The sequence below is a fragment of the Haliotis asinina genome, chromosome 10 (assembly GCF_037392515.1).
Source record: "Haliotis asinina isolate JCU_RB_2024 chromosome 10, JCU_Hal_asi_v2, whole genome shotgun sequence".
Taxonomy (NCBI): domain Eukaryota; kingdom Metazoa; phylum Mollusca; class Gastropoda; order Lepetellida; family Haliotidae; genus Haliotis; species Haliotis asinina.
The window spans coordinates 3,930,249-3,939,757 of NC_090289.1; positions in this window are offsets into that span (position 1 = coordinate 3,930,249).

Genomic DNA, 9,509 nt, shown 5'->3' on the forward strand with positions numbered 1-9,509 from the left:
GTTTCCCGAATGCGACTGATCTGGGATCGAAGCTGTTCACGATTCGAGGAAGCGGATTCCAATCGTGTACGTCTCTCGTCTTCTAAATCGCGTAGTCGTTCATTGATACGACGCTTCATATCATCGTTTTCAGTTTCGTTGAGTTTGGTTTTTTCCCTAGCGATGTGCTCGTCGATTTCGTTCAGTTTCCCCATGTTGTTCACGAGTTCTCCACGCACGCGTTTCACGGCTTCGTCTAAGCCGCGCAGTTCCCTTACCGGAAAGTCAAACCCCGGTAACGGTTTGTCCCAGTAGGTGCTCAACAGTTTTTCTATGCTGTCCGAGGCTTCTGTAGCACGCTGTGGTGTCATTTCATCTCTAGTGGTGAGGTGGGATCTGGTAGCTTGCAGATCTTCTTTAACGGCCTTAGGTATTGCACCACCGTAATCATTCATGTTTAGATTTTTACGGATAAATTCAACACCATAGCGGCTGGCTAGAGTTGACAAGGCCAGTGGTTTTTTATTGCTCTTGTTAAAGAGGTCAACCCCTGGGTCAGACTTAAGGCGTAGAACACCCTTTGTATCAATAAAAAAATCCTTATGGTATCGACCCTGTGGTTCAACGTAGTTTTTATCTCTTCTTAAACTTTCGAAATAATCATTTACCGTTGTTTCCAAGAGTTCTTGGTTCAATGGTGAACTAGTAAATGAGGTCTCCTGCTCATCATCGAATGCCTGGGCACTAGCGCCCGGCATCTCATCCATAGGTATGTCTTCATCCATTAGTATTAAAAATATATTTCATTTATATAACAATGTACGGCAGAAAATTAGATCCTTTCAGAAGATTGAGAGAGCCATTAGGAGCCAGAGCCGTGCGCCAGTCGGTGACCATCACCAACAATCCCAGCAAGATAGACCAGAATCAAACTCTGCTGGTTAGATTTCCAAACCTTGGTGAGAATGACCTCATTGTACCAGGCACTGTTCGACTGGCGTTCAATATCACGTTGACCTCCGACAACGACAAACGCGAGCTAGTGCGGAACGTGGGTCGAGCTATCATCAAGAAAACGACCGTCAAGATCAGCGGTAACGAGGTGCTGAGCATCGACGACAGCGACGTGTTTCACTGCTACAGGGATCTCTGGAAAAGCGAGGGAGAACGAGTCAATGATGTGTACCAGGGTATCAGCAAATCAACCCGGGCGCGCATAGGATACGTCTTCACGACAGACCAGCAAGACAAGCTATCGGCCGGTGAAAAGGCCATCGCTCTAGCATACGGGAATCGATTCTGCGTGCCGCTCGACTTCGAGTTGCTCACGGGACACGCGCCGTTTTACCAGGCCGCGCTGGGTGATAGGCTCGAATACGAGCTCACGTTTAACGACTATAGCAAAGTAGTGCGTACGCCGAACGGTGATGAGGCCAGTTATGCCATAGACAACATCTCTCTGGAGTTCGACATGGTCACTAGCCCGGAGCTGGCCAGGCAGGTTCGAAGTCAGTACTCTGGGAAGATGGCTATCCTGTACGATCGCGTACTAAGGCATAGATCAGTCGTGCGAGATAAGAGTGACACTGTGTGGAATATCAACCTGAACGTGCCGGCGCGATCGATGAAAGGTATCCTGGTCGTCCCCGTGGAGGATTACGAGCCATTCCGGAGGGACAGCGAGAAGTTTTTCAACCCCGAGATTGAAAAGGTGGAAGTGACCATCGAGGGCGTGCCCAACCAGCTGTTCAGTCATGGTATGAGACCACACCAGCAGTGGGATGAGATAAAAAAGCTACCAGGGACAGTGGGTGGGACCCAACATTATATAACAAAGGACCTGGACCTCGGCTCCGTGCAGATCGGTGAATACCTGACCACCAAGTACGCCCTATGGTTGGACATGCGATCCACGGATGATGATAAACTGCACGGTAGCGGGCGCCGTATAGATAACGGCAGCGAAGGGATAACCATCCAGATTACTAAGAAGGCTCAAACCGCTGGTAAGTTGAAATTATATCTGTACGTTATTAAGGACGCGCAACTTAATATAGACAATGGGAGATTCGTGCAAGCCATCTACTAGTGGGGGAGACCCCCACACCCCCCGGGGGTACCCCCACCTCCCCACTGACCCACACTGCGCCATAGTGTGCGGGCAGACTGGCTGTGGGAAGACCGTTTTCGTGTTGGATATGTTGGAGGGTTACTACAAGGATGTGTTCGATAACATCGTTATCATGTGCCCTACTCTGAGCATGAATAAAACGTACGCGCGACCTTGGGTGATGACGGACCCGGACGTACACAAAATCGACCCTGGGACACGCCTGCAGGACTGGTTGAAAGCTCTTCACGAGAAATTTAAAGGGGAACCGACGCTGTTCATACTGGACGACTGCAGCGCTAATCGCGAGATAACAAAAAAGAGAGACATGCTATCGTACCTGGCCTTCTCCGGCCGGCATGCAAATCACAGCGTCTGGGTGCTAACGCAGAAGTTCAACTCTGTGTTGAAAGACCTCAGGGAGCAGACGCGATGGGTGGCCTTATTTCACTGCAAGGACAGGGATTCGTTCGAAGAGTGTTTGAGAGAGAACGATGTGATGAGTAAATTAGAACGGGAACGGGTGAAGAAACAGCTCGCTGAAACTAAACACGCTAAGCTCGTGCTCAAGACCGACCAACCAGTAGCATATATAGTATGCTAAGCAAAGCTAAGCAAAGCTAAGCAAAGCTAAGCAAAGCTAAGCAAAGCTAAGCATAGCTATGATATTTGAAGTATTTGTCGTGTGCAACTTAACCTTCATTTCTCTGTGTTTTGTCTGCATCGGGTATTATATAGTTAAAACTAAATCTTACTTGTTATATTATAAGATGGAGTGTGAGGAATTGCTCGAACAGTTGGGGGTCTCCCCAACGCCGCCGGCAGGCTCCACTGTGGGGGATTCCCCCAAGCGAGAGAAACTGGTGGCGTTGGCTGTTGGTGGTAAAGCCAAACATTACTTTGGAGACTACACTCCAGATAAAATTCACAAAATGTCAGCCGAAGAAATCGATAAGCTGTACGCTAGATACGAGTCCCGGCTCGGAGCAGAAATGACAAAGACAATAGGATCGGCTATGACCCAGATATACACCGGTATTGTATCACACTTCCTTCCCATTCCACCAGAGCGCCGACTTTACCTGTGGGAAGACCTCGAGAAAGACCCTTTTATCGAACACGCCGTGAGCTCTATCAGCTGCGGGCTGTACCACAAATATGGTATGTTGTTGGCTCCAGTGACGGCGGCGATTATCACGGCAAAACATTGTCAATTTGAGAGAAAAAATAATAATAATAGTATAGATGTCCGAGGTGACGGAAGTGACACAGGAAACCCCAGTGGAGGTACCCCCAACAGTGATGGAGGAGACCCCACCCCCAACAGTGACGGTGGAAACCCCTTCAACAGTAACCAGGCAGAAGAATCCTAAGAGAGTAGCTGCCGGTAAAAAACGGTGGTGTAACCAACATAAAGTGACCAACCCAACCCGACTGTTGTTGGCTGTAGGCGTAACTGCTGCCGTGGTTATAACATGGTTATACGTGGGGGTACCCTCCCACAGTGAGGGAAACCCTGGGGGTGTGGGGGTACCCCCCACGCCGCCGGCAGGCCCCACTGTCGACCCGCATATCATGTTATAATTTTAATATTTTATATCATATACATAATGTCTGAGGGGAAAACGTTCGTCAACGACGCATACCACGCCACAGTGGTCGCCAGTCTAGCCGTAGGGTACGCTCGGTTGACTAAAATGGTGCTTAAACAACCAACTATCAAGCTAGATTTCAACCTGCAGGATATGGGTATGCTCATAATGAACCTTGGTATGGCGATGGCCACAAAAGACATCCTAGTAAAACAAGGAATAATACCTGAAAATATAATGAAATAAATATAGGGATGGCCACGATAGCTATGATGGCCGGTGGGGCGTTAGTGAATGCCCTGGCATTTTCCGGGAGTAATTTCCTCCCGACACGATCTCGCTATTGAGAACTTACAAAAGGCACAGGCCGAGTACGCTAAAAAACGCCTCCAGAGGATCGATTTCATTAACGAACAACTCAAGCGTGAAAACCATGCCGTTCAAACATTCAACGATGTCGATGAAGCAATGAAAGAATACTACCTACTAACTGGTAAACAATTGGAACCGCTCAATAAACCCACACTCGCTCAGTACTACACACCATCCAAGGGACAAATGAATCGTGAACTGGTCTTCATAGTGTTGGGTATAGCAGCTACTGCGTTGGTTGCGAAGCAATTAAACTAAAATACCCATATAAGTAAACATGAGACCCGCTCCATACCGATGCGAATACATACTTATGGGGAAGACCGAGGCCTGTGGTAGGAAATGCAGGAATCAGGGGTTCTGTTGTTTCCATATGGGAAGTCCTAACTACACGTGTTCTGTGTGTGGTATCGGGGTTAAAGGACACTACTGTCTATGTAAAGCTCACGGAGCGAACGTAGTCAGACATCAACTCATCTACGAGAATAAAAAAGGCTACATAAAAGAACGTAGGCGACTGCTCAAGATAGACTCCAGTGCGTGAAAGGGTTACCTCCCCTTACTGTGAACCAATTAGACATTAGTTCTCTTAGGTGTAAACACGATGTCTACTGTAAGCGAGCTCAAGCGGGTCGCAAAACAGAGAGGTGTCATCGGGTATTCTCGAATGCGGAAGTCAGCATTGTTGAGATTACTAGGTTTAGAAGCCCCTCCTACGGTAAAACAATTAAAAGCTCAAGCAAAACAGCTTGGACACACGGGTTATTCAAACCTGGGGAGAGCCGGGTTAACCGCATTGTTATCACATGCCCCCGTAGCAAAACCTCCCACTGTAAAACAACTGAAAGTCGAGGCACACGATTTGGGTTTAGGCGGGTATTCCCGTATGAGAAAACCACAGCTTGTAGAATTATTACGACAGAATAGAGCTATTGACCTACAGTTCGTGCGCACCGAGCACGCCGTAGGCAATTATTTGAGAGGTTGGCGCATGCGCGTTGATAGAAACATAGACATTACAGATATCAAGCCTCTGATAGCTGATAAGGTCAACCAGGAACTAAATAACCTAGGAAGTATCAAGTTTCAGATCACAGTGAAAATGTCGCTCGATAAGCAGGTTGGGAGTACCACTGAGTATGTTCAGCCTTACTTCCGAGGTAAACAAGAGGTCGTCACACATACAGAGACCATTGACGCATCAATCGATACAAGTTTTCAGCAGATACGAGAATACCTAGAACGCTACACACACTTAGGGTCCGGGTGGGCTGTAGATAAAATCGATAATGTCTATCTAGACATAGCTAACTACGTGCCGTTCAGAGGCGGGTCATACCTAGCCTTGCCTCCCTACTATAGGAACAAACATGCCATAGTAAACGTTAAGAATAGAGGAAACGATTGCCTGAGGTTAGCTATCAGGTCAGCCTTATTTCCAGCTGGCAAGAATTCAGATAGGCTTTCTAGCTATCCCCAAGACGATGGGCTTAATTGGGATGGTATAGATGAACCCACCCCAATATCCCAGATCACTAAAGTAGAAAAACAGAATAATCTGGCTATAAATGTCTTTGGGCACGAAGGTAACACAACAATAGTACACAGGGTCAGCCCGGTGAAGGATCGCCAAGTTATCAATATATTCATGATCCAGCGAGGTGAAAAGTATCACTACACGTGGATAAAACATCTCAGCCGGTTGTTGCACGACCAGTCGAAACACGTTGGGGAAAAACACTTTTGTGTACGATGCCTACACGGTTTCAGTCGAGCTGATTTATTAGAATCCCACCGGGATGATTGTCAAGGTGTGGGGCAGACGGCCATACGAGTCGACATGCCTAAGGAAGGTGAAAATATCCTAAAATTCAGTAACCACAAGAACCAAATGTCTGTGCCTTATATTATATACGCCGACTTCGAAGCCTTAGTGGCTGCCGCCGGCGAGGCTCCCAGTGGTAGCTTCACCCACAAGACACAAGAGCATAAAGCCTGTTCGTTTGGATACATTGTCGTCCGTTGTGACGGGGAAACGAAAGCTCCGGTAGTGTATAGGGGCCCTGACGCGGCTGAAAGGTTTCTAAAGTGTTTGCAGGAGGAAGAAAAAATTATTAGGAATGCATTGTATAGAATCGCCGACAGGCTAGCTCACGCTAGTAGCACTAACTGTCACGTGTGCGACTCACCACTTAACGGTGATTCGGTGAGAGATCACTGTCACATAACTGGTAAGTATAGAGGCGCCGCTCACAACGCGTGCAACCTCAAGCTTAAAATCAACCCTAAGACAATAAACATCCCCGTTGTCTTTCACAACTTGAGAGGGTACGACTCACACTTGATCATGCAGGCCATCGCGAAAATCGATGGTAATATAACGTGCATCCCCAACAACATGGAGAGATACATCTCCTTCAGCTTAAACGGACTTAGGTTCATTGACTCGTTTCAGTTCCTCCTGTCGTCACTCGACAGTCTGGTCAAGGCCAACAATACCTTCCCTATCACCGATCGATACACAGACGCCGAGACTAGACCCATGCTTATGAGGAAGGGTGTGTACCCCTATGAGTACATGGATAGTTGGGCCAAGTTCACCGAGACCAGACTACCCCCTATTGACTGCTTTTATAGCAAGCTGAATGAGGCGTCCGTCTCACGAGATGATTACTCGCACGCGACTAACGTATGGAATAAACTGGGTTGTAAGAACCTGGGTGATTATCACGACCTGTACTTGAGGACAGATGTACTGCTGTTAGCCGACGTGTTTGAGACGTTTAGGCGGACATGTTTCAAGCAGTATAAACTCGATCCCGCATGGTATTACACCAGCCCAGGTCTGTCGTGGGACGCCTTGCTTAAAAAGACCGGAGTTAATTTGGAATTGCTCACAGATTACGACATGCACCTATTCATTGAGAAAGGCTTGCGAGGTGGGATTTCCATGGCATCCAAACGATACGCTAAAGCAAATAATCAATACGTGAAAGGTTACGATCCTAACAAACCAACCAATCACATTCTCTACCTCGACGCAAATAACCTGTACGGCTGGGCCATGAGCCAGTATCTACCTACAGGGGGATTCGAATGGGTACCCCACGTTGATGTTATGGGGGTTGCACCAGATTCGAACAAAGGTTATATCCTTGAGGTTGATTTAGAGTATCCCAAGGAATTACACACATCGCACAACAGCTACCCCCTGGCCCCCGAACGTATGAGGGTTAACCCAGACTGGATGTCTGAGTACCAACATAACTTGTCAGGTGGGCGTGTGACAGACGTTGAAAAACTCGTGCCTAACTTAATGAATAAGACCAAGTACATCGTTCACTATCGCAACCTACAGCTGTACCTGTCGTTGGGTATGAGGCTGACCAAAATACACAGGGTGCTCATGTTCGACCAGAGCCCATGGATGGAGCCCTACATCAGAATGAACACAGACCTACGAAAAAAAGCCACCAGTGATTTTGAGAAAAATCTCTACAAGCTCATGAACAACTCGGTGTTTGGTAAGACTATGGAGAACCTGAGGAAACGCGTGACCGTGAAGCTGGTTAGATCTAGTGAGGAAGACAAGCTCAGGAAATTGATAGCCAGTCCGGCATTCAACCGTAATAAAATATTTACAGACAACCTGGTTGCCATACACATGAAGAAAAGCCACATAAAATTCAACCGGCCTGTTTACGTGGGGATGAGCATCCTCGATTTATCCAAACACCTGATGTACGACTTTTACTACAACGAGCTCAAGAAACAGTACGGCGACAGGTGTGAAGTACTGTACACTGACACGGATTCCCTGCTGATGGAGATTCAAACCGAGGACGTGTACGAGGACATGAAAAAACACCTCGAATTATACGACACCAGCGACTACCCTAAGACCCATACCCTACACAGTACGGTAAATAAAAAGGTCCTAGGTAAGATGAAGGACGAGTGTGCTGGCACGCCCATAGCCGAGTACATAGGTTTGAGACCTAAGATGTACTCCATACTGAAAGCCGACAATAGTGAGATCCGGAAGGCTAAGGGGGTTAAGAAGTATGTGGTGAAACAACACATCAAACACGCCAGATTCAAGGAAGCCCTGTTCAAGACCCGTACCTTTAGACATAAAATGAACACACTTAGAAGTGATGGACATAAGATATACGGACTGACTATAAACAAGACGTCCCTGTCGCCTATGGACACGAAACGTTGGATAGCTATTGATGGGATAAACACATACGCGTATGGACATGAAAAAATTTGAGGCTATTTACTACAGCCCGCGTGGGTACTGGAAAGGAGCTAACGCAGTAGATAAGCTAGCTAAAATAGCGCGAGTACCCCCGGAGGAAGCCAAAGCGTGGCTTGAAAAACAAGCCCTGTGGCAGATCTATTTGCCGGCACCACGCTACGTGCCTAGAAGGAGGTTCGGTATTAACATACCTAATAGCATTCACCAGGCAGACCTACTGTTCCTACCCCACGATAAGAGGTACAAGTATGCCTTAACCGTAGTGGACGTAGCCAGTCGTTACAAGGAAGCCGAACCCTTGACCACAAAAGATTCGACCCAGGTAGCCAGAGGATTTGAACGCATATACAAACGCAGCCCACTGACGTGGCCAACAGAGCTGCAAGTTGACCCCGGACGGGAGTTCATGGGTGCCGTGTCACAACTGCTAGCCAAACACGATACAAAGGTCAGGCGTGGCACGGCCGGAGCCCATCACAGCCAAGCCATAGTTGAGAGATTTAATAGGACTTTGGCTGAGCGCTTGTTCGGCTATCAATATGCTAGGGAGATGACCACCCCTGGAAAACGATCGACTGAATGGGTCACGAGGTTACCCAAGGTGGTGTCGGCAATCAACCATGAAGTCACCCGTCTCACCGGTAAGAAACCGGCAGACGCTATCAAACTAAAATCAATAGTTGCAGAGTCGGCCGCTCCATTGCGTGGGAAGGAGAAACAGATACCAGATAGGGCCCTAGTGAGGTATCTATACCATCCGGGGGAACACGAGGGCGATAGCCGTAAGCGAGCCACCGATCCTATATGGTCAGTCAAAACTTACAACATAGATAAAGTGGATATGAAAGCCGACGAACCTAACTTGTACTACTTGAGGGATGGGCCGGGTAGGGGGTTTGTAAGAGAAGAATTATTGATCGTACCGTACGGCACAGTGTTACCTCCTACCAAGGCACAGTAATTACCGCCAACTTTTTTGTAGTAGGGGTAATAGTAGCAAGAGCTAATGACCCAACCAAAGCCTTATTTAGTAAACAAGGCTTTGTAGAGACATTTCTTGAAAGTGAGCCAGAACTATCATTCCCTATACTACTTCGATTCTGACTATAACTATGACATGTGTTTATTTAACACCCTCAGACAGTGATCTATTTTTGAAATATCGGAAAGTACGTGCAGATGTTAGATAACA